At 34.9% G+C, this 27,425-nt stretch overlaps 1 non-coding gene across 1 annotated transcript; it reads right to left on the bottom strand.

Annotated features, from left to right (window-relative positions):
- Nucleotides 1–11,058: 11,058 nt before the first annotated feature.
- On the bottom strand, nt 11,059–11,140 carry Trnas-aga (transfer RNA serine (anticodon AGA)). Its single transcript has one exon. It is a non-coding gene; the product is annotated as a tRNA-Ser (tRNA).
- Nucleotides 11,141–27,425: the final 16,285 nt, after the last annotated feature.

Below are 27,425 nucleotides of genomic sequence, written 5' to 3'. Positions count from 1 at the left end.
GGGAACAAATAGTGATGTTGACAATCCTGTAACCCAATCAATGACAGCATTAGATTTAAGGCCTAAAATAGATGAAAGGGAACAAATAAACAGCCCTGTAAACCAATTAATGACAGGATTAGATGTAAGGCCTAAAATGAGTGAAAGGGAACAGATAAAAAAAACTGATGTAATAGATAAGGCAGAGATAAATTTGCAGTAAAAAACCACTCATCGGTACGATAGTAAACTGGCAGCTGCACGTTATTCTCGAAACCTCGTGGAAAAATCCGAAACACATGATCAATATGAGTCTGGGGCAGGTTACTTTAATAGGTTATCTCAATTTCCTTCTATGACAAATAATGGACAGTATCAACACTACCATCCTACGTCTCCTTCAAACATGACATCAACAATTAATCATGGTAGTACCCCTGTGCCGCATCAGTATGCAATGAACCAACAGATACCAAATCCAGCTCCCATGTCCTATTGGAATAATTTGCAAAGAAATCCTATGCAACAATTCCCATATCCTAAAATGTGGCCGTGGTTGCCTATGATGCCCCCAGATTGGATGATGTCATTTACAAATACAAAAAATGAGGTCTCTCAGCCTGTTTCTTCAGGACAGAGAGTCTCTGAGCCTTATTACACTGCCGAGTCCACAGCTGCAGGAAGGAATTATTCCAGTAGATCTGGATTGGTAAACAATTCCAACCGTCGTCCATTAGGTCAATTGCCGAGATCTTTGTCATATGATGGTCAAAGTAGCTGGCAAGCATTTTACACAAATTTGACTGGTATGCAACTCTGAATGAATGGGACCCTCAGGAAATGAAAGATTACCTTTGTTTGAGTCTAACTGGTAAAGCCAGTGAGTTTTATGAATTGGTTACTGATAAACGAGATAATCTAAGCTTTATCAATATAGTTGAGAAGTTTGAACGTCGTTTCGGTTACAAGGAGTTACCGGAAACTACCATGATAAAATTCTCAAATGCGACACAAACAAATAATGAAACTATTGATGATTGAGCCGATAGGATTCTCACATTAGCTACTAAGGCTTTCAGACATTTACCAGACAATTACATGAATGAACAAGTAGTCCTACGCTTTTGTCATGGTTTAAATGATAAGGAAGCAGGAGACAATGTAGCAAACACGCGGCCTAAAGCAATAGAAGAAGCTATTGATAAAGTTAAATGGGCTGTACACACTCATGGTCTTATGTTTGGTAGATCTAGATCTATTTCTAAAAACCCTTCTGAAGAATGCTTTAAGGTCCAATCTGTTGGAAATGTAAATCCCAAAGAAGCCCGAATCGACAAATTGGAGATTAGAGCGGATAGAATTGAGCAGAAATTGGACAAGTTTGAGCAAAAACTTGATAACATTATGGATAAATTATCCGTTATGTCCACTCGGAAGGAAAGGTCTCAATCATCCATTTCTCGAGTCAGTAGTCCAGCTAAAGTTGTTTGCTATACTTGAAACGGACGCGGACATATGTCACAAGAAGGTTCTTTAAGGTCAAGGTCGCCTTCTCCAAGGAGGAGTATGTCACCTTCAAAGTCCAAATGTTTCCTTTGTAATCAAGAAGGTCACTTAAAGGCAGATTGTCCTAATTCTAAACAAAAACCTAGTTAAGTAAAACAGGTTGGCTGTGAGGATGATTTATACACGAGCGAATCGGAGTCGGAGGGCTAACTCCTGACCCAGAAATAAGAACATTTCCAAACTTGCCATCTGATTCAGGAATATCAGACCAAAATGTGTCATTTGATCCACGAAGAATAACTGGCTCAAATTTGCCAGTTATTCAAATAAATCAGGTTAAATCTTCTGCTTCATATTCCAGTGAAAATAGGGGACAGGGAAGTGCTAGCTGTTATTGACACAGCAGCACAAATTACATTAATATCTGATATATTAAATCAGCAGTTAAATCCCTCGATTCCCATTTTACAGGAAATTATTCTAAATAATGCTTGAAGAAATTTACAAATGAAAGGTTGTATGATCGGTTTAGTTGACATGAAATTAGGGCATTTGCAAATACGTGAAAATGTTTATGTTGCTCCAATAGAGGATATGATGTTGATTGGACTTGATTTTTTAACAAAATACAAGGCAAAAATAGATGTTCCAAAGTCAGTCATTAAATTTGGTACCGAAAAGTTAAATATGACTAATTCAAATATAAAGGAAACACCAATCATAGCAAAAATTACCATTGCAAGAAATACATTTATAAGGCCAAATACTGTAACAAAAGTGCAGTGTCATATTGATGATCAAATTGGCACTAACGCTGTTATGTCCAATGAGCCTAAAAACTGTTAATTCCTCGTTCAGTACATAATAATTCCGAAGGACCCATTATTAGTGTTATGAATTTAACTCCTCATAACATGAAGTTGAAAAAAATGAATGTGTTGGTACTGCTGAAAAAGTTGAAGATGTGGAAGAGTCAAATATGTATTTAAGGGAAAGGGGAAATGAAGGTGTACAAGAACTGCCTGAACATCTCACTGATTTATTTGAAATATCAAGTGAATTGCTTAGTAAGGATGAGAAAACTCAATTGCGGGAATTACTTATAGAATATCAGGAAGTCTTTGCTAAAAATGAATTTGATTTGGGAGATTTTACTGCTGTTGAGCATGAAATTAACACAGGTGATGCAAGACCCGTCAAAGCTAAAATAAGACGCACTCTTATGGCTTTTGTTAAAAAAGAGGAGGCTCATTTACAGAAAATGCTTGATGCAGGGGTGATAGAACCGTCTTGTTCAGATTGGGCTGCCGCCCCTGTATTAGTACGAAAGCCTGATGGGTCGGTGCGTTGGTGTGTTGATTTCAGAGGTTTAAATGAAGTTACTGTAAAAGATATATATCCTTTACCATTAGTAGAGGATTTCACTGACTTACTTTCTGGTCAAAAATGGTTTTCCAAACTGGATGCAAATTCGGCATATCGGCAAATTAAAATTAAGGAATCCGACACAAAAAAGACCGCTTTTATCACTAAATATTGTCTGTTTCAGTTTGAGTGGACGTGTTTTGGTTTTTGTAACGCATCCGCTACTTATTCAAGGGTAGTTAATTTAGTGTTGAGAGGGTTTAATTGGAAAACTGTTCTAGCATCCCTAGATGATATCTTGGTCATGGCAATTACTTTTGAAAAACACTTAAGAGATATTAAATGATTTATTTTAGCGCTTTAGGTCGTTCCATATAAAGCTTAAACCTAAGAAATGTGTACTGTTTTAAAACAAAGTAGAGTTTTTAGGGCGTTTGGTGGGACCTGAAGGGTTGGAAATATCTCAGTCAGATATTAAGGCGGTGATCAAATGGCCAACACCAACATCCTTAAAAGATGTTGAATTTTTTTGGGGATTGGTGAACTGCCATAGAACCTTTATTCCTAATTATGCTCATCGCTCAAGACCCTTGTAGGAATTGACAGGAAAAGGTCAGTTTCATTGGGGAAAAGAGCAAAGTAAGGCATTTACTGATCTTAAACATGCTTTAACAACTTCATCCGTTTTAGGATTGCCAAACTCAGTGGATCCATTTATTTTAGATACCGACGCGTCCGACCAAGCAATTGGAGCGGTGTTGTCACAAATTCAAGAAGGGATTAATCGTGTTATATCATATGGTTCCTTTGCTCTTACTAAAGAACAGAGGAAGTATTGTACAACGCGTAAATAACCTTTAGCTATTGTAAGATTTACTCGGTTATAAAGAACATATTTACTGGGACGGAAATTCACGCTTAGAACCGATCATAATAATAGTCTAACGTGGCTACTTAGATTTAAGGAACCTCAGGGGCAAATTGCTCGCTCGTTAGAAGAATGAAGCCAGTATGAAATGTATATTATCCATCGCGCTGGAAAAAAAAATGGCAATGCTGATGCATTATCTCGTATTAAATCTGAAATTCCCTGTGATTTTTATCAATTGGGAGTTCAGGCTAAGAATTTACCTTGTGGGGGATGTAATTACTGTCTTAAGGCTGAGAATAATTGGGACAATTTTCAGTGGAAATAGACGATGTTATTCCAGTAAGTAATATGACATCTGAGAGTGCATACCCAGTTAAAATATCTTCAATCAGTACAATTTCACTGGATTTGTTTCTTGCAAGTTCAACGGCAAAGTTCTATTGGATAAACCGAGATTGCTTTTCAATAGACAAAGGCATTATATGGAGAACAGACCCCAAAACAAACCTAATTCAATTAGTTGTGCCAAGGAATTGTCGTGAAGATGTTTTACAGTTAAGTCATAATGTGCCATTAGCTGGTCATCAGGGTGAGGATCGCACATTAAGTAAAATCAAAGTTATATATGTTTTGGCACCGGATGTAAAAGGATGTACAAAAATATGTGGCAAGTTGTCCTATTTGTAGTCAATGTAAAAAGATCAATATACATGCTAAATGTGAAATGACTACCTATCATTCAGGAGTACCTATGGAGAGAATTCATTTAGACTTTTTTAGGCCCATGAACCAAAACTGAAAGGCAAAATGAGTACTGCTTGATGATTGTAGATCAGTTCACAAAATGGGTAGAGTGTATCCCTCTTCCATCAGAAACGGCAGATGAAACCGCAAGGGCTGTTGTCAATGAATTTTTCAGCAGATTTTGTATTCCCTTTAAAATTTTGACAGACAGAGGCACCAATTTTGAGAGTTCATTGTTTAACGAATTATGTAACTTATTGCACATACATAAAACAAAAATAACTGCAAACCGTCCTTCGGCCAATGGTCAAGTAGAAAGGTATAAAAGGACTTTAATGGATGCTGTACGGTGTTACGTGGGGAATATACAAACTTCATGGGATATTTGGCTTCCACAATTAGCAGGAGCCTTAAGGTCAACTGTTTGTAGAAGCACTGGTTATACTCCTAACATGATGATGCTGGGTAGGAAAGTGTACACGCCAGCAGAATTGGTATTTCCGTCATCCAAATTAGCATTCAATTCCAGTCATGACTATGTCAAGCAACTGGAGGGAGCTATGCAGGAAACTCATGTTTTAGCTAGGTCACAGCTGAAACAAAAGCTTGAAGTGAGAAAGAGAGATTATGATCTTAAATTGCATAAAAAATCTTATGCGGTACATGTAGGAGATGCAATTTACGTACTCAATAACTCATCTAAGAAAGGGCAAAGTAAAATTGCAAAAACAATGGGAGGGTCCTTTCTTGGTGATTAAATGCATTTTTGCCTACTTGTTTAAAGTAAGAGGTAGAAAAATAGAAATGACAACAAATCATGACAGAATGAAACCATGTTTGGACAGTAATCTTCCTGTTTGGTTAACATTTCTTCGGCAAATATTGCTGAATGGACAGTAGTCTACTACTAATGACGCTAGTATGTTATATTGTTTATGGTATGTTATATTGTTTATGTAGACAGCCGGATGATGGAGGATTTATTATTGGGTGCGACTGGTGTGACGAATGGTTCCATGGAAGATGCGTAGGAGTAATTGAGGAAGAAGCACAGAATATTAAAACATTTAAATGTCCCTCGTGTAGCCATTAGCAAGATACTTACTTTTCATGGTGTATGTTAAGTACATGTTGATATACTTTTGAAATGTTAGGATGTCTGATGTAGATTCCCCGAAACGGAGCTGGAAGGTGTCCACACTTGGTTCGTCGCTTCCAGGCCGGTCAAGGGTACAAATCGTTCCGGCAACAAAAAAGTGTCGACCGGAGGACATACCGATAGTGTTTGACGAGGGGAATTTTCTTCCGTTGGTTGTAAAACAGGAACCTGGAGGAAGCAGTCCAATGTATTCAGGTATTCAGGAAAATGAGCGAGCATGTTCCATTCCATCACAGGAGGAAGTGCAACAGGAAGTCTGCGGTCCGGTGAACTCAGATTTCCAGAGTCCTAATAGACTATTGGAAAATGAGCCAGCATGTTCCATTCCATCTCAGGAGGAAGTGCAACGGGAAGTCTGATCAAGAAAGGAGACAGAGGGCATGGATTGCGATGAAGTGTCTCCTCAAGTACAATACCAGGAGGTCATCGTAATCAGCGATGGGAACGATGAATCGGATCAAGCATACGTTTGTCAAGGAGCACAAGATCGGGAAATTTGGACCCAAGTATTTACTCGGTCTTCGAATCGTTCCAGATCTCTTGTGAGACGAGTGAACTTGAAGGGTATACCCATAGTGAAGCTTGAACGGAACCAATCGCGTCCTGAAAATCCTTGCTTCAAACATAAAACAAATAAGACTCCCTTTTTGTCCCACTGTCCGATAGATGCCTGCAAGATGAGGTCCAAAATTAACGGTCACCGGAAAAACTTTGCGAAACCGATATTTCGCAAACTGAAGTACCCTTTTTCTTGAAAGTTTGCTTATTTGTGATAAAGTATAAGATAAAAGTCTAACTTGTGATTAATAATTGGTTATTTTTGCTTGAAAAATGCGTTTTCTTCACTATGAACTTTATTTGCAAAGTTGTGGTTTCCATGGGATTTTTGTTTTTCCCATGGGATTTTCATTATCCCATGGGAATTTTGGTTTCTCCCATGGGATTTTTCTCCAGCTTTTTTTATGGGAGAAAAAATCCCATGGGATTTTCAAAAACATAAAACACGTTCGTTTGTGCTTAGTTATCGATTTTAAGCATTGTTAAAGCATTTGTGCTTATTTTCGTTCAATTTTCTTTGATGGAAAAAAAATCCCATTTTTTTATGGGAAAAAAAATGGGATTTTTTTCTGATTTTTAGAGATTTATTCATGTAACCTTCAGAAACACTACCTTTTAACAAATGATGAGCAATTCTCGCGATTTCAACGCGTTAAATCGTGTTTAAAAAAAAAACCATGGGATTTTTGTTCCCATGGGATTTTTTTTCCCATGGGATTTTTTTTCCAATGGGATTTTTTTAAGGTTTAAGTTTCTAAATGCTATATAATAATAATAATAATAATAATAATAATAATAATAATAATAATAATAATAATAATAATTATAATAATAATTATAATAATAATCGTGCTCAATATGATGAATTTGTACTTTTAAGCGACTAACATTTTTATTCGAGCCGAATGGTGAGTATAAGAGCAATTTACAAGTACAAATAAATCTCACTTGTGTAGAGAACGCTACCGTACTATAAAATAATCTTGATAATAAGTCATATCATTTCTCGACAGAAAATGAAAACAGTATCCATATTGATGTCAGCAATGTCCCCTGCTATGATAAATATTGACAAAATGAAAACCTTGACAATAATTCCGTGTCGAATACGCATTATATTATAGCAATCAAATTCATATAAGCATTGATAAGATAATATGCGAAAATGGGTCTTATGTCATATACGGCCAGCGTAGCTCCATTCCATAATGTCCGGTATTAAGTCACGTCAAGTTTCGTGGTCGAATTATAGCATAATAATCATTTTCACATTACGCGAATCATATGAGTTTCCCTACATATATTGTGTTAAAATTTATGCTACACTAATGTGCGATGATGAAAGGGGGATTTCGGTAATTCTACATTCGCCCGCCTAGTACCGAAATCCCCATATTTACGCCTTAAAGGGTCAATAGGTCATCGGTATGAATGGTTTTTGACTTCACATGAATGTTAAGGTGCAAAAAAATGATATTAATTTTAATTATTAAGCACTCTTGACAGCATTAAGTTGCCTCTCAGTGGGGATTTCGGTAATTCTACACTAGAACTTAAACGCGCGCCGGTACCGAAATCCTGCTGTACAAACCTTCAAGTGTCAACAAAATTATTATAGTGTTTTTTTTCATTAGCAACCAGTGACATGTATTATCTCCCATTCGGTTACTTCTTTTGGAAAATAATTAGCGGGGATTTCGGTACTGCTACATTCGTACGCCCAGAGCCGAAATCACCCATGTTTACGCCAATCCCCCATATTACGCCTTAAAGGGTCTATATGTCATTATGTTTGGGTTTTGGCTTTGCATTAATGTTGATTTGTACACAATCATATTAGTGTTAATCATTTAAACACTCTTATCAGAATATTTTTTCCATTATTAAATAGTTTATTAATGTGAAAAATGTGTAAACGAATGTAAAAAAGGTAAAATGTACATTTAAAACATTGGTTACACAAAAGTATATGTAAATATAACATGACATAGTAATAATAAGTCTTCAGAAAGTATTTCCAAACAAATCTGATGAAACAAATGATATCGTACTACCTTATTTACAATATGCTTTACACTTTTGCAATTTAGTTATCAATGTTTAATCAAAGCATAAATCAGCATATGTTGCCTCTTAGCGGGGATTTCGGTAATTCTTAACAAGCACATAAACCCGCGCCGGTACCGAAATCCCCGCTGTACAAACCTTCAAGTGTAAAAAAAATACTGATTTAGGTTTAAATAATGGGAACAATAGTATTTTGGCCACCAAAAAGCACTTCCGCGTCAACAAAACGATTGAAATTATGTCAGAAACCCAGCTTTTAATTGTATATATTGCAATACACCATCGGCCGCCGAGAGCGGAATACTGCGCTTGGCCGCTAAACAATGTGGATTTCATCAAATTAAATGTCAATTTTGGATTTTATTACAAAAATAAACACTGCCTTTTTATAAATATGTCAAGCACGTACACTTAACAAAAAAATCGATATATCTTTATGTAATGTAGAAAAGTAAAGCGCTTTATATATAACAATGTTTTATTATGTCTCTCTGGTTGAGTAAAAAAAACTAAACAAAACCATGTAGAACATATAATATGTTTTCATAATTAAAAAAAATATTTAATGATGCACGTGATGTTTTATAATTGATATAAGTTCACGTGTCATTGAACGAGTTAAGGGAAAGATGCGAATTAAATTACACATAATTAAAAACTGATACTGTACTGTCAGCTTGATTTATAAATTGTGTTCCATCGCGCCAATATATTCATTGTTCCATGAAATTGTGTATAAAAGCAAAACGATTGAAATTATGTCAGAAATCCTGCTTTTCACATGAAATGATCTTTAACACTTTATTTATTCCAATCAGGTAAATAACAAATACAATAATAGGGGAAGTCTATACTGTGTATTAGAAACCTGTTGTGGTGATCCCTATCTTAGCCGCTCAATACACATCCACCTGGCTACTGTACAGAAGAAAATAGATTTACTTCCAAAATAACTGATTTCATTAATTGCTAACTTGTTGTCTACATTTTAAATTAACAACGATAATGGATCAACATCACCGTTGCGCAAGTATTAAGTTCACAGTAATCTGTACTTTAAATAGAGATAGCCTAATTAAAGACGGTGCTAATAAAGAACAAAGCGTGAATGTGGATAATAAGAAATAAGATCCTTTTTGCATGACACTGGCAGTATATCATTTTATCTTATATAAATAAGCCACATTTAAGACATGGATAAAATTAAAATAAGACACATTTGCATCTTTCATTTCTTGAAAAAAAAAATAAGCACGCAGTCACATATAAATAAGATACATTGAAGACACGGAAAAAAATTAATGAGACACATTTGCATCTTTCACTAAATTTTCTTTAAAAAAACATGTGAAACTGAAGAAAAACATTTATTACTGACACATTATTCTAAAAGTCGACTGACAACTTAAGTTCAAAGAGGGATGTACAATTAAATAAGATCCATTTTCGCATGATGCTGGTTGTAGAGCGAGCAATACATTTCTTACTGACACATTATTCTAAAAGTCGACAGGCAACATAAATTCAAAGAGGGAACCACAATTAAAGATCAATTTTCGCATGATACTGGCTGTATAGCAAGTAGTCACATATTAATTACAGCTTGCATTAGTTGCAATAATTTTGTTAAGTGCGCGTGCTTCTGAACGTTGCGTTAAGCGAGAGTGTTGGCATTTTGTTAGTTTTATATTTTGGTATTATGTATGATTATTGCTTGTTTTGAATTTGAAATAAACGCTTTCTGGCAAATAAGCATCGTCTTAATTTTAATACAAATAATGAACATTTGACATACAAAATGTCCAATAACATACCGGCAATAACATTATATATATGTTAATTTCTTTGCATGTTTATACCGAAATTATAGCCGACATCGGCAGTTAGGGAAATTTTGTGACACACTTTAACACATCAAACATGCATGATAGTTCTTTTTTCATATGATATTCCCCTGGTTGCTGTCCGGTGTATTGATGCAGTTGATAACGAGCACCCCGCCGGGACTACAGTAGGGTGCTAATACACACGTGTATCGTGTTCAGTACCCGATCCATGCTACAACGTGTAAGAATGGGAATTTCGGTGATTCTACCTTTTTAAGCTTGCGCACCTCTAATTGGCACATATCCAAATATAATTAAATTAATTATTTTTCTAATCAGCATCATTTCACTAAACTACATGCAAATTTGTAGGTAGGCTTTCCATGCTTAAAAAAAATGAACCGATTTTTTCAAAACCACCCTCACGCTCGGCTTTTGTCCAGTTTATTTTCACCCCTGGGGTATATAAATGTTCCATAATTCATTCAAATTTCCAAATATGGGCATGCAGTTGGTGTGTACAGATGCAGTAAAGGTGTTTAAAGTTTACACAAGATGAAATAAGTATTATTTTACAGACATTTATTTTTTGCAAATGTTAATCTATGGAATAGCGCCATGAAATGTAAGTGATTTCAGCCAAGTAAAAATTGGTTCGGTTAAAAACAAAGTGTCATAAAATTCAAAATAGTATCATTTAAGTTATATTTTAAACTTAGTTTTTATAGAAACACTATATACAGCAAAAATACCAAAAAAATAGACAGATTTACCGTTTTCTTTTTGAAATAAAAATAAAAATGCAACATGCATCATTCGTATTTTCAGCAGTAAATTAATCAATTTAGCCATAACGTTGTTTTAATTTTAAAATTGAAGGATGTGCATACAATTTTCAACATATTTAACAATAAACATAGCTTATGTGCTATATTAAATCAAATTACGTTAGAAAAGAAATAAAACGCGTCGCAAAAAGTATGCGATGTCGGCAGGAATCGAACCTGCGCGGGAAAATCCCAAAAGATTTCTAATCCATCGCCTTACCCACTCGGCCACGACAACATCACATCTGTGTTACCTTAAATTAGATATATATAAGTAAACAGGTAAAAAGGCTCGCTCGATCTTTGAAGAAATCGCGAAGTCGTATTTTTCAGATGCTAATTGGATCAAAGTCAATATTTATAGTGAAAATAATGTATTCTAAATGAATAAGTTAAACATATATCAAAATTCGAAGTTTAAAAAAATAAAATGCATCTCTCGGAAATAAGCGATCATTGAAGATCGGCAATGATCGTAAAATAAATCGCGGGAAATCATTAGAGGTGCGCTACCTTAAGGCTCGGATATCGAAATCACCGTTACTCCGATAAACGATCATAATTAGGCTTATGTATGAAGTGAAAGGACAGTTGAAAGTTTCCATTTTGCACGTTAATGATTCTGATAATATGGTGACAAAGGCAGCAGTCCTATGTAGTATTGTGTTTGACCGGAGAGTAGCGTGATCTGTGTCGGTGTTGGGCGCTCCGAGGGCGCAATCCGGCTACATAGGTACATAGGAACCTCTTGTGGCTATAGTCCATGGATCGGGTTCGGCAGACAGGGAACATGTAAATTTTTATATGTATGTTTTATACCTTAATTACCTAAACGTATATTTATCCTGGTTACTTATTTACTGAGGTTTGAGTTAGTCGCAATGATTGTACATACGTTGTACTATATTTAGTAAGTATTTGGAGGACGAGTGGCACGGGCACGCGCTTTATTATCACTTATGCAAGGAACGCGTTTTGATTATATACGTATTTTTGATATTCCGATAGGCTTAAGGTAACTTATTCAAGTAAAACGCGATATTTTTGCGATGCCTTTTCATAACTCTTGTTTAATAGCATAAACCGTGCACTATTATGGCAAAAACTGATATCGCAAAAAATTAGTACCAAATTTGTATCCGCGTTTCGAGCTATGTATACTTCTGTTAAGGCAGCCGTTAAAATGAAATCACAAATATCCGATCATATAATATCTAATACAGGAGTAAAACAAGGAGACCCGTGTTCAAGCATACTTTTTTTAATGTTCGTCAATGATATGGTAGAGAACATAAACTCAAACACAGAAGGAATTATAACGATTAACGACATTAAGTTTTTCTTGTTATCATACGCAGATGATCAAGTTCTATTTTCGACATCACCAACATCATTACAATCAATGTTGAATGACATTGAAAATTACTGCATAGTATCTCAACTTAAAATTAATACACGTAAAACAAAGGTCTTGATCTTTGAAAAAAGTAATCGCCATACAAATTATAACTTTTACCTCTACGGGGAATTATTAGAAATAGTGACATCTTTCAAGTACTTAGGTATAACACTATTTAAGAATGGTAACTGGTATAAAACAGCCCAAACACTAGCAGAACGTGGAAATAGATCACTACATAAACTTTTCACTATTATTAATCAATACGAATTCTCAACACGCGAAAAATTAAACCTATTTGATAAACTAGTCACCCAGCCCTACACTATTCAGCAGAAGTATGGGGATTTACGAAAGGTAAAGAAATCGAAATAATACATACAAAACTACTTCGAAAAATCTTAAAAGTAAACAAATCTACAAATCTAGCTGGTATGTACGGAGAATTAGGACGATACCCGCTATACATAATACGCAAATTACAAATATTCCGCTATTGGTTAAAAATACTTAAATCAAGTGATAACAGTATCACAAAAACAATATACTCTGTGATATTTAACGATGCACAACAAAATATCACATACAACCATCGATATTGGGCGTCACACATAAGAAACACTCTTGACGAGCTTGGGTTAAGCAATATATGGGCGGATCAAACAACTATCATAAATCAAACCGATCAAACATTCATCTACAATACAATTAAACAACGTTTATTAGATAATTACAAACAAAGCTGGTATAGTGAAATAAATAATTCCCCTAGACTCATGAGCTATTGTAGATTTAAAAACACTTTTGAGTTAGAACCATATCTTGACTTTATAACAAATAAGAAATACAAAACATCACTTACACGATTTCGATTATCGTCACATAGATTAGAAATCGAAAGAGGTCGTTATAATAACATACTACGAGATAATAGAAAATGTAAGTTTTGCAACGGACACGCTATAGAAAACGAGTATCACTTTCTACTTGTTTGTCCTTTATATAGAGAAATTAGAAAGAAACATTTAAAATCATATTTTCAAAGGTGGCCAACGTTCAATAAATTTGACTTTCTAATGCAGTCAGCAAATAAAAGAGACATAATAAGCCTTGCTAAATATATTTTCAATGCTAATGAAATGCGTAATAATATAGACAATCAGTTATAATTGTTAACTTCTTCAAGACATAGCCATGTTATTTTTTATTTTATTTTTTTCATTGAATATGTTTGTATAATTAAAATAATTCTACATTTTCCTCGTATTACAGTTGATGATATAATTATATTGATTACTGCTGTACGTACTACTGTTTTTTGTAAACTTCTCTTATTGAATATTGAATCAATGTTTGTTTAACACACACACTGCGTAACTTTCTGTTTTGTGGCAAAAAAGCATTGTATTATGCTTATATGCTAATAAAGGTTGTTGTTGTTGTTGTTGTTGTTTAATTAATTACATACGAATATACAGCTAAATTTAAGATGATTTTTACCAGAAAAAAAAATCGGAGAAAGATATATTGAGATTTTGATATTCCATAGAATGCGAGTCTCCATTTATATTTTCTATTGCAGGGGAGGTAATTTTAAATGTTACAGTCTCCGAATTGGTCTTTGTTGTATCTATTTACGTTTATTTTCAAGCTAATGGCGATTAAAAAATTAATTATTATTAGTATGTGCTCACATGGATATTGGTACGGATATATCGTGTTCATATAATTGTTACTACATCCATTTCATTCATCATTCAGGTCGGGCTACACAAATCTCGTGAAGAGGCCATTAGGACCTGTAAACAAACTCTGATACACACACTCTTCACTCATCGTGGCGCTCTCGCATGTCTGAGGCGATATATAAAACCGATGATATATATAATACTGTATTCGCTGGTATTTTCGGTTATATGTTAGATTGCTTAGGACACAATGAATATAGTGTGCTTATTTTTAATCGAAGTGAGCTCATTGTTGTTTTTGGCGGTATTCAATTTCTGGTAATAGTTTCGCGATTTAAGACGTCGGTTCTCGGTTAGGTGTGGAATGTTCTTATTTGTTAATGTGCCAAGCGCTTAAAGGCGGTTTATCGCACTTTATTAGTCGGCGTTTCAAGAGAATGGGTAATAAATGCATATCAGTAGGTGCTTAGAAGACTTAAGTACGGCAAGAACCACAACTTACTCTGCTAGGAACGATTACCACTGCCTGTCTGCAGCAGACGACAAATAATTCTCCCTAGCAGTGAATGTATATACCAGCTTGTAAACGCCATTGGCCAGTCTAGTGTTTATCATTAAAATATGCACATATTGGCTGCTTTCATGGAAAACGGGGCTTAATGCACGTCAAATAAGATTAGCCTGTACACAATGATAAGCATATGCAATGCGAACAAGCTAATCAAGGACGACAACAGCGAACAACTTCGGTGCCTTCAGCGCTTTGATTTATAATATACATTATGTCCTATGTTATACGGCGTATAGCTACTAATATATGTGTGTATAAAATATGTTAACCGTCTTTATTTTTTATATAAATGAAATCATACTGAAACTCTACGAATTGAGGATTTACATGTTTTTATGAGCTGTCAAAGATTATTACAAACAACAATTATTATATTTTTTAATGCAGACACTTTAAAAGACTGTGGGTGCGGACCCAGGATCCTGCGATAAATCAAACGGAAAAGTACTTTAGGTACTTAAGCTACGTTGATGAAACTCGGACATTGTTGACGCTCTGTCTTCAATAAATACTGTTTTTGAGTGAGGTAAAACTTACAAGTGTATTTGTTAGCCAATTGACGTGTATCGTGGTATTTTTAAATTATTTTTAAAATAACTGGGCTAAGCATTGGTTTCGGTAGAAAAGTACTGCAACAATTTCGCTAGATTTGAACACATTTTAACACTCCGCATTATGATATTTTGATTCAATTTTTCATATTTATACCAAGTGAGTTTTCATTTGACCGCCTTGCGGATACAGATCCATTAGCATGTGCTTGTGTATTATAATAACAATTAATAAGTTAATTTACTACTTACAGTATCGTTATTTTCATCAACATCATCGTTTTCATCGTTATCAGCATCATCAACATCATCATCATCTCATCATCATCATCATCATCATCATCATCATCATCATCATCATCATCATCATCATCATCATCATCATCATCATCATCATCATCATCATCATCGTCATCATCATCATCATCATCGTCATCATCATCAACATCATCATCGTCGTCGTCGTCGTCGTCGTCGCCCTCGTCCTCGTCCTGCTCCTCCGCCTCCACCGCATCATCAGCAGCAGCATCGTCATCAGCAACAGCAGCAGCATTATCGTCACTATCACCAACAACATCGTTATGGTCGTCATCGTCGTGATCATCATCATCAGTGTCATCATCATCATCATCATCGTCATTGTTATCGTCGTTGTTCTCCTCCTCGTCGTCGTCATCGTCATCATCGTCGTCATCGTCATCATCGTTATCATCATGAACAATTTCAACAACCGTAAAACCTATCGCTCAGCTCATTTTTGCAGTGAATTCGGATGTTATATCAAATCTTTTTGATTAATAGAGTTTGCTGCTTAATGTATTAATAACTAAATAATAATGTTGATAATATTGAAAATAAATGGTTTCAATTTTATTTATCCGTTTAAGATGCAGTATTTGACCAAGTCAATTTGTCGCTAAAAGTATTCATTACACATTCAATCCAAAAAGCGTTACGAGTTGCTATTGAAACTATAATCGCATTCCGATAAAAATGGTGTCTGAATTAGGGCCTGTTTAATTTCTACGCTTTATTGCAATTCATAAAAATATTGATAAGGGTACCGGTATATCTAGACACACTCTGTTATCCAAACAATCCTTGTGATCATAAACAAATAAACAATGAAATATAAATAAAATTAGATGATAAAAAATTGTATCTTCCTTATTGCTGTTGCTAGTTATCAACAGAGTAGCAAAACTTTTAAATATAAATTATATTCAATTCATAGCACGCTTAAAGATTTGAAGTTTATCTAAATCTATAAGCACAAACATATTTATGTTTGTTAATACAAAGCTGTAGCAGTTTTCTGATTGCGCTTGAAAAGATGTGATTGTTGTTGTTGCATTAATAGTATCATTAGTTTGTATTTCCAGATTAGGTATTCCACCATACATTTTGTTTTTAATCAGATGTCTTATAATTGGCATTGCAATATTTCAATAACGAGTAATCAACACAATTGACTTTATGTATTTTTAATTGTTTATCCATATTATCATTAACACTTGAGGGAAAAATAAGCTGTGTCATTTTTTATTTTTTATTTTACTTATGGTTCAGACAACTCTGCTTTTACTATATGCCGTAATAATTATAAGTTTCCGGTCACTTAAAGATATTGTTTTTCGTGTTGGAAAATTTAAATACAAAAAATATTTAGAGAAAAGTGTGTTATGTTTGTTTGTCAATTATTTAATTGAAGTAGAAATAATACATCAATGTACATAATTTTATTGTGTTGTTCCCTTCGTTCTTTACTTTAAAAATACAACTTAACAGCTTTGCAATCAACTGAAATAAAATATAAAAAGTAAAAACAATAAACGTTTGGCTTTCTTAATACGATATCATTTCAAACGCTGTTGGAAGGAACCATTGCTTATTAGAGGTTTACAAGGTAATTTACCCAAGTACGCAAATGTAATGGTCGATTGCCCTTAGGCATGATTCTGTTTTATTACTTTAATCCGGTTGTAAAAATGCATGATTGAAGGGTCATCCGATAAGCAAAAACAGGGCCAAAATCTGATAAAATAGCGCTGTTTAACTGACTGTACGAAAATCCGTATGTCCGAAAATTTAGAATCATGAAAACATAAATATTTTGGCTTAAAAAGGAAATGTAAGAAAATTTAGAATGTAAGAGAAAATACGGTGGTTTTATGGTGTTTAAATCGATTAGAAATAGCAAAACCTAAAGACATTATCTCAAGTGTGATTTTCAAAAGATTTTATATGAATGTACACACACGGTAAAACTAGTCTATTAAAATGCAATACCTTTATTGGTTCTCATGTTTTAAATATTTATTAAACATAGGTATTTGTGAACACTTGTTGTTATATAATATTGAAATGTACACGCATACTGAACATAAAATCATTAGCATAACGGCTAAGTTGGTTTTTACTAAGATTGCAATAGTGTTTATTTTATTATTATGAATCTTATGAGGATAATTTTGATAGTATTACACAGAGTATCTGAAGAAGATATATACATAATCACACATGTTGTTGTTGTTGTGGTTATTGTTTCAATATTTTTATGAGTATCATACATTCAATGACGAATAGCTATTAATTTGTCATACAAACACCATAATTATTATTGGATTGCGGAGATTAAACAAATCGATTCCCTAGTAACTGATATAACTGATACATTTTTTGAGCGACAATTTGAAACTAAATCTAGTATTATTTAAATTAGATTATTTTAATTGCAGACTTTTTTTATTAACCCCAATTCATGTGTACGCAACGTTTCTTTTATTTAAATCGTTGAGTACGAAGCATCAAGCTATTTTTTAATTAATTGACAGTGATCTTTAATGTATGTCATAATATAAATTGAAATCAATCTTAATTAAAGCTTGAGTGGTTGGTTTGTAATAAGTTTTGTAAATGTTGCTGTAGGATTAGTATGCACAATAAATACTAACGCTCTGGCATATTGTGATGGTGATATGATTATATATTGAACAATGAATATGTGATGATGTTCTTGTGATAATAATGAGGCTATAATTAGTTTTTGAATTAAGCAAGCTAATTTCAAATAAGATACAAACACATCCCAATCCTAAAATTATCAGTTAGTTATAGTATTGTTTGCCTCTAGGCGCATAATTAATTGAAGGCCTAGTTTATCTGTTAATCCTCGCCCCATGTGGTGTCCCAGTGGGTACACTGATATTAATACACGATGTATTGGTCTACAATTAAATCTCTTATAAAAACATGTCTCTCGGGTGACTGAAAAATGGCTGTGTAGATACAACAAATACTACTACAACGGAGACTAAGATAACACATGGTACAATTAATTTGTCTTCCTTGCGTTCTTCTTATACGACAAACACTTCTAAAAAAAAAAGCAAAAAGCCGCTACTGCTACTGCTTCGGCTACTCTTACTGCTACTGCTGCCGCTGCCGCTGCCACTGCCACTGCCGCTGCCGCTGCCACTGCCGCTTCCACTGCCGCTGCCACTGCCGCTGTCACTGCCGCTGCCACTGCCGCTGCCACTGCCGCTGCCGCTGCCACTGCCGCTGCTACTGCAACTGCCAGTGCTGCTGCTGCTGCTGCTACTGATAGTGCTACTGCTACTGCCACTGCTACTGCCACTGCTACTGCTACTGCTACTGCTACTGCTACTGCTACTGCTACTGCAACTGCCACTGCTGCTGCTGCTGCTGCTACTGATACTGATAGTGCTACTGCTGCTGCTGCTGCTGCTTCTGCTGCTGTTGCTACTGTTACTGCTACTGATACTGCTACTTCTACTGCTACTTCTACTTCTACTGCTACTGCTACTGCTAGTGCTACTGCTACTGCTACTGCTACTGATTCTGCTACTGCTACTGCTGCTGCTGCTGCTACTGCTGCTACTAATTATAATAATTCTCCTTCTACTTCTCTTTCTACTAATGCTAGCGATGCTTCATAATTTATTTTTAAATGTATCATTTTGTTAAAACAGGAAAGAACTGTTATATATATTTTCTTAAAGGTGTAAAGAATCTAAACTTTTCTGCGATTAAAGTTTTATTTAACTGAATTAGTATAGGCCACATTACAGACGCTATTGTACTGATTTGTACTAAACAACATTTTGTTATAATCAACAGTTTTAACATGCCGCAGTTTCCTTGGAAGTTAACTTTTGAATGGACTTATGTATAAAAAATTAACAAGGTATTTGTTGACAGTTTGTCCTGTCACAATTATATATTAGTTGAGCCAAACGTGTGATAAAGATCCCTTTTGGAGTGGCGATAAATACTATTTATATTGTTCAACAGTGGGAGACTGAGAAAACATATGTTACAATTAATTTGTCTACTTTGCCTGCTTCTTCTTTATATATTTTTGTTGCTAATCGTTTAAGTTTAGTTTTAGTTAAGTAGGTATATCAATTTAGATGTTTTGATAGATATTTATTTGGAAAGTAATAGTATGTTTTATTTGACTTGACATCATTGAACCGGTTTATTCATTGATAAGATCGGGATCTCCACAGGTGTTTAATCTCGATTGTTAGGTGGGGAGAAGGGTCCGAATGATAATGTTGTCGTCGGCTTACGAATCACATTTCACAAGTTTTAGACAAATATGCATAGGTTATAAAACTAATTTAAGTATTACATAGATAATAACTTATCTTTATTTTGATGAACTACGTTTAAGGTATAAAACTATAATTATCTATTTGTTGTGTGCCGCATACATGCCATCTTGCTTTTTTAAATTTGATCACAACGGTCCGAAGTCATAAACATTCATTATGCATGGTTGCTAAAGCACAGTGTATACTAACTAACCAATGTTTATTGTTGTTTGCTGGGTTATTATTATTTTTTTTATTTCTTTTATTTAGGGGGGGGGGGGGGGGGGGGAGGGCTTTTATAGAAGATTTCAACTAGTCCTGCAATTAACGAAAAAAAATTATTGGTATAGGAAATATAAAAGAGTAATAGACAGCTTCATTCATGCTGTTCTATTATGGTGTTTTAACGCATATAATTATGTATGGTTGATGAAGTACATTGTATGCTACCGATGTTTATTGTTGTTTGATGATGATGTTAAGTTGGTGTTGCTGTTGTTGTTAATGATGATGATGAGGCGGAGGAGGAAGAAGAAGAAGAAGAAGATGATGATGATGGTGGTGGTGGTGGTAGTAGTGACGACGACGACGATGATGATGATTTTGATTATGATAATGAGATTTGAATTAAATTAATGCGCAAAGATTTTTCTTTTTAGCGGCCAAGTGCAGATATCTGCGCTCGGCCGCTGTAAGGGTTATGTAATATTTGCAATCTACATAGGAGTCAATAGCAGATACCAAGCACCATATGCTTATGAGAAACAAAAGCAAAATATTGGCAATCGCTGAAATCTCGAATATGACTTAATCATTTTATTAAATGAAAACCGGTAACTATTTTAAACTGTTATTATATTGCAACAACATAGCGTTGTTTATCCAAAAGACCATTGTTATAATTACAGGGACGTCAATAGGCCAAACTATTCAGGAAATATGATTTGAGTCGTCAAGGATAGATTTTGAGATCAATGAACGTCCGATGAGATTTTAAGGGAGTTGGAGGCGTAGGGACAGATTCGTTCGAGTACGCGATCATTGAGAACAAATAATGTTGAAGCTTTATCGGAATTCCGGAAATTTGCGATCGGTACCGATTTTTCCTGGTTCTTTTTTATTGATTCTGATAAGTTAGCGGCCGGCACGGACATGAATATTAACTGACGAAAACCTCTTCGCTACTTTCCGAAAATCTTCGACATGTTGCAAATATCCGTAATATTCCGCATTGTACTCACCAGAAATTGCAACTAGAAAGACTACAATAATTCAATTAGCTACGGCTCGGGCGGGGATTTACCTTTTATCCCTGTAAGGGACCTAATGCCCCAGACTACCGGCTATTTTTTCCGGAATTCGAACTTAATACACTTGATATCCCTGAATTAAATATTAATATCCGCAATTTTGATCTCTAGAGTGCTGATTGTTAGTATTGTATTTGACTGGAATGACTGTCGATTATGTGTTTTTAAGATTAAAACAAGCTTACGAAGAACTTTGTGTTTGCTTTTTTGTACGCTTTCTTTTTAAAAATGTATTGTCCGCCACGGACGCAACAATTGACCAAATGTACCAGATTGTGGTCTCTTTTAAGTGCTATGTTTCTACTGCCGTGATATCTTTAACGAACTACACATTATTGATCGTGGACGTTTTATACTCATATTGAATCTGTTTCCCCAAAATATGCTCTTCTATTAGTAGGTGACGATGTTCTAATTATAGATCTTACACGGCCAAGAAACACTAGATAGGTCTTTGCAAAGAGAGCTGTTGGATATCGTGAATGCGTTCAATGTGGCCTGTTTAGTTCAGAAAGCTATGTGCAATGTTTTATGGGGATTTCTATCAAATTGCCAATTGCAAAATTTGATTTAATTCATTCGGACCTACAAGCGGGAAACTTCTTTATTAAAATTCAATGGGCTTTTAAAAAGTTCGTTGAAAGGCCAAATTTGACGTTAAACAGCAACGCCGAAAAAATTGCTACTCAGTCTTATTTATCACTTTTTTTGTAAGATTTACCAGTAGACGTTCTTCAGTGAAATTAAGCAAACACACAGTATGGAAGGGTATTTAGGTAAAATATTACATCCTTCTTTGTGACTGTGTCATGATTCTTGATGGTACTTTCAATTAGTATGTAGACACCTTTTCATGCTTGATGACACTTACATTTACATTCTGCTTAATGGTATCATGCATGTGTACAGATGCAACATTCTTGTTCGTTAATTGCATGCTGCATATGTGTATGTTGGTTTGTGCAGAGAGACTTGTGCAATAGGCGCAGTGCATAATGGAATCAAATATTATTGCGTTTAATAAATTAACGCGATGGCAAGATGTGAGTTTCACCCAAGCACAAAGCAACATACTATCATGCATGATACAATGATGTCAATTGACAGTCATACCGAAATTCTACGGAGGACTACGGAAATTTACGGCGTATAACGGAAATTTTATGTTATAGGAGAAGTTGCGCACCTTTGTAAGATATTTGCTACTGAACCGAAATTAACCGCGTGTTTGTAGACTTAACTTTATTTTGGTTAATGACTAACCATAATTTTTGTACAGTAATTTACCTTCAATAACCAAAGAAAGTCTATGGATATATTTCAATATATGCTACTAATGCATGTATGCAGAGCTCCAGATAAGACGCTTAAAGTCGTAAAAAATTGAATTAAATTTAGTAAAAAAGTAGACTTAAATTCTGTGTGTACGGTTACACATTGGAAAAATAAAATAAGAATTCAAAATGTGTGATCATGCGTAAAACTCAATATCAATGCATATAATGTAAACACTTTATCAATGAGTTCCCACTCGTCTAGGCCCTCATTACAATTATGAAATCAACAGCACTTTAACGTTATTATGAATAACAGACCATCTTTACAACAATCGAAAAGCCGAACGTTTTCCATTATCTGGTCCTTTTATCGCAAAAAGTCTGCTGTAACCCGGCAATTGTCATGAGCTCTTCTTAGACTATAAACCTAAATGCGGATGTGCCAAAAATTATACTTACCTGAAAAAAAGAATTAATAATAGACTTTAAGGCTGGATTTTTTATAGAGTGTAAACCAAGATTTTGCTGAAAAAGTTATCTGGAACTATGCATGTATGTTGAGAGGAAATCGATTACATAATTTCAAATTTACTAGAGTACTTTTATATTGCACCACATAAAATGCTATAAAACTATAATATTGAAGTGCACATATAAACTTTATTATAGATGGGTAGGTATTTCGTGTCAATCTCTTTCACACATGAAAGAGCTGTTGGTTATGCTGCTTTAAGTACATATAGATGCATGACACAATTTAGATTAAGCAAAATAAAACACTAGGTATTTGCCAAGAGTCAAATATATACGAGCAGTAAGAGCGTAATCGTGCACAGCGAGACTTACTCATGTAGAATTGAAACTCTTATTGCTTTCTTTCGAAATAATTTCATGTGTCCGATCTAATATGCAATATGCCCGGTGTTTATTTTGCGGATTAATGTTTCGTTTTAGATCCATAATTAACGAATGCCTCAATATTTTCAAAAATTAACACCGGAATAATGTTCACCGACATGTTTTCATACAGATTGGATATAAATATTATAGAGCTTAACAAAAAAATATATTAAGCCCTGTTCTCCCGGCACACGTGCTGGACACACAGGTGGTTAGCGTGTGGCTATGATAATAATTAGTGAAAACATCTTTTTGAATGATAAACAATCATATTAAAACGAAAAATCAAATTTTCTATAAAAAAAATTCACTATCGTTTTATATATAACAAGGTATCCAACTCGAAATCATCCGCAAACGGGGTGCATCGTTTTGAGCAGCCATTTCTAAATTAATTTTGCAGCGATTTTCGTGACACGGTCTTATTCAACGCAGAAATGAATTTCCTTTTAGGAAATGTATATATCTTGTTATATTTCTACACATGCTGGGTCAAATTTTAAGAAATAAAGCTATACATAATTCGCTTGACCCAGTTGTGATCGATCAAACCGTATTTATGAATGAAATCTCCAGTTGTAAAGACACAACTCCGCATTGGAGCAATGAAATCACTCTTGTGTTTAAAATGTCAGTTGGTTGAAATGTATGTAAACAAAGGTTTCAAAATGCGCTGGACAGTTAGTTTTGATGCATAATGCAACGGCAAGCACGGTAAGAATGTTTTTTCATACGTTTAATTGAATTAAGGTATCGAGGTTCGTGAACTTTGCAGGGAAAATGCCCTTTTCCCCGTGAAGATTTCAGTCATGAATACTGTCTGATCGATCACAGCTGGGTCACGCGAGTTGTGTATCGTGTTATTTCTTAAAAGTTGACCCAGTATTTGTAAAAATATTGCAAGACATATACATTTCCAGAAAGGAAATTTATTTCTGCGTTGAATAAGACCAAGATCGTGAAAAGCGCTGCAAAATTGATGAAGTAATGGCTGTTTAAAACGATGCATCCCGTTTTCGGATGATTTCGAGTTGGATACCTTGTTGAATATATATTTAACTTATTTTTTTTAAGAAAAGTTGATTTTTCGTTATAATATGATTACTTATCATTCCAAAATATGTTTTTACTAATTAGTATTATAGCCACACGCTAACCACCTGTGGCTGGACATACACCTTAAAAAACACAAACAAATTCAAGTACTTATGCACTTAATTGATTGTAAACAATGACGGTTGAAATCCGTGCGTGGGAATTTTTCTGGTAACCAAGAGCGACGTCAACGTTCATGACAAACCTGTTTATATGACATTTATTTATTGATTTTTTCCAACTTGATTGAAAATTATGTTTTATGATATTTTAATACATGTAGATGAAGTAGTTGTTTTCTCAACGAGGAGTACAATAGTTGTACAGTACTAGACACGAGTACTTGTAACTTTCAGGTTTCTCTTTATACCACAGACATTATATAGTCATAAAATGATAAATATGTGTTTATAGAAATTGTAATTATAGCATGGTAAACAGACTAGAGAAATCTGAAAGTTTCACGCACAGGTCTGTGGCAATGGGGGTTTGGGCTACTTTATAAATATGAGGTCGATATGCAATGCACATCGGTAGATTACGTCTACTGTAATTATTTGGACTAGGGAAGGGCCACAATTCCAACACATCAGCCCCGTTATGTCCTGAATAAAATACATGTATAATATCTTGAGTGCAAATTGCATCTTACAATATCAAAAACATTCACGGCAGTCAATTCATTGTGTAAACCTACTGGTCTTCATGGCAATAATGAACGTATTTAGTTTAATGGAGATTATATAACAAAGGGAACTAATTCAGCTTATTCAGTTTACTAGTCAAACTGATTTGGATGTTTTCGCTTTTTTAGCGAAAAGTAATTTATTCAACATACGGAAAATAAACGCGCGCCACCTGTTGTCATAATTTAGTAACTTGCATTCTGCGTACTGCCTGTTGCTAACTGCCGTTGTTAATGACGCTTAGTGGCAAAACCGATTATGACTGGTTTCAGGAATAATGAACACACAAACATTGGATAGTCACCAAGCATGTTGAAACAATCATCAAGTATAACCGATAGAGAACAAGCATGTTGGAACTGTCATGAAGCATGTTAGAATAAACATCACGCATAATGTAAATATTCATCATGAATGATGTAATGTTGCAGCAATCATCAAGTATCAACGAATAGACAACAAGCATGTTGGAATTGTCATAAAGCAAATTAGAATAAGCATCAGTCATAATGTAAATATTCACCACGAATGATGTAATTTTTACCTAAATATCCTTCCATAGACATGTGTTGTTACTAAAATAGACATAGAGATTTGAGCATTGGGAGTGACCTAATCATACTGTGCTTTAGCAGTATTACGGAATACCGTTAGTGCCATCGTGGTTACACATTAAAATCCAGAGGGCGAGAACGCGAGAACGCGATAGTACGATGGCGACAATGTGACAATACGATGATGACAGGTTGACAATACGATGGCGACAATGCGATAGTACGATGGCGACAATGCGAGAACGCGATAATACGATGACGACAATCAGACAGTGCAATGACGACAGTGCGCCAATACGATGGCGACAGTGAGATAGTACGATGGCGACAATACTACAGTTCGATAGTGCGATAATACGATGACGACAGTGCGAAAATACGATGACGACAGTGCGACAATACGATGGCGATAGCCGACAGTGCGATAGTACGATGGTGCCAATGCGATAACGCGATAGTATGATGGCGGCAAATCGAAAATGCAATGGCGACAGTGCGACAATACGATGGCGACAATGCGATAGAACGATGGCGACATTGAGATGATACCACGGCGACAGTACGATATGACTATCGCATTGTCGCCCCCGTACTATCGCACTGCCGCCATTGTATTGTCGCACTGTCGCATTGTCGTCATCGTACTAGCGCGTTTTCGCAATCGTACGAACGCATTGTCGCCATCGTATTGTCGCACTGTCGTCATCGTACTTTCGCGTTCTCGCATTCTCGCCCTTTGGATTTTAATGAGTAACCACGGTGGCCCTAACGGTTTTTTGTACAGTAAAGTGCGTAAAATCTGGTTTGGAATAACAATTTATATGCCGAAAACAGATGTTGAAAACCCGACTTTGTTTTATAAGTAGTAGTCTAAATATACAATGAGTTTTCCGAGCATTAAATAAACATATTAAAATAAAATTCATGTTCGTATCGGTTGAAGTTCTTGTTAATAGTAGAAGCAAAGAACACAATAAAACGCTGATTGGGCTTACTAATTTGAGGCAAGAAAAAACACATCGCGCTATTATATATAACATATAACGCGCATCCGCAAAGTTCGAGCGCCCGTCTCGGTGCCGTCGTTTCCGGTGAAAGTTTCGCACAGGAGCTACCGAGTTTGGATATGAGATCACGAATCATGGCTTGACTTTATATATCAGTCAGCGTAGAACCTGACCAGACTGCGCGGTTGGACAAGCTAGGATGGACCAACTTTGGCCGCATATGACATAAGACCCATTTTCGCATGACGCGGGTCATCTGACCTTTATAATGTGTATATAGTTTTGAATGGAATTTGCACATAGTTTTTGGCATGGACTTATTGTTATGTTAATGTGTTGCACGCTTTCAAAAGCAGAGGGCATATATAAGATCAATTATACTACGGAGTTCATTTTCTGCTGCAAAATGAAATGCAATAAAGATTGTTACTCAGTGGTGTGAACAGTATGACAGCGTTGTCTGTCTGCGATGCATTTATACTGTTTCTAAGCTGGCATACTCACCAATTGGACTCAACCATCTGCTCGAACAAGAAATGATAAGTTCTACTAGCATAAACCTTTAATTTTAACTTACTTTAAAAATATTCATGTTATTTATATTATTCAATTTATTATTCATAATTATAATTATTTTTTCCTTTATTGTTGTTTTTCGCATTAAGGAAACTAATTCGGCTTACGAAACTGAAAAATCCCATTGGAAAAAAAATCCCATGGAAGAAAATTCCCATGGGATTTAAAAATCCCATGGGATTTAAAAATCCCATGGGATTTTTTTTTTTTTAACACGACTAAACGCATTAAAATATCGTAGTTGTTCATCATTTCATAAAATATGATGTTTCTGAAAGTTTTATGAATAA

Source organism: Dreissena polymorpha, chromosome 5 (assembly GCF_020536995.1).
Source record: "Dreissena polymorpha isolate Duluth1 chromosome 5, UMN_Dpol_1.0, whole genome shotgun sequence".
NCBI classification, from domain to species: Eukaryota; Metazoa; Mollusca; class Bivalvia; order Myida; family Dreissenidae; genus Dreissena; species Dreissena polymorpha.
This window is presented reverse-complemented; position numbering and strand designations above follow the sequence as displayed.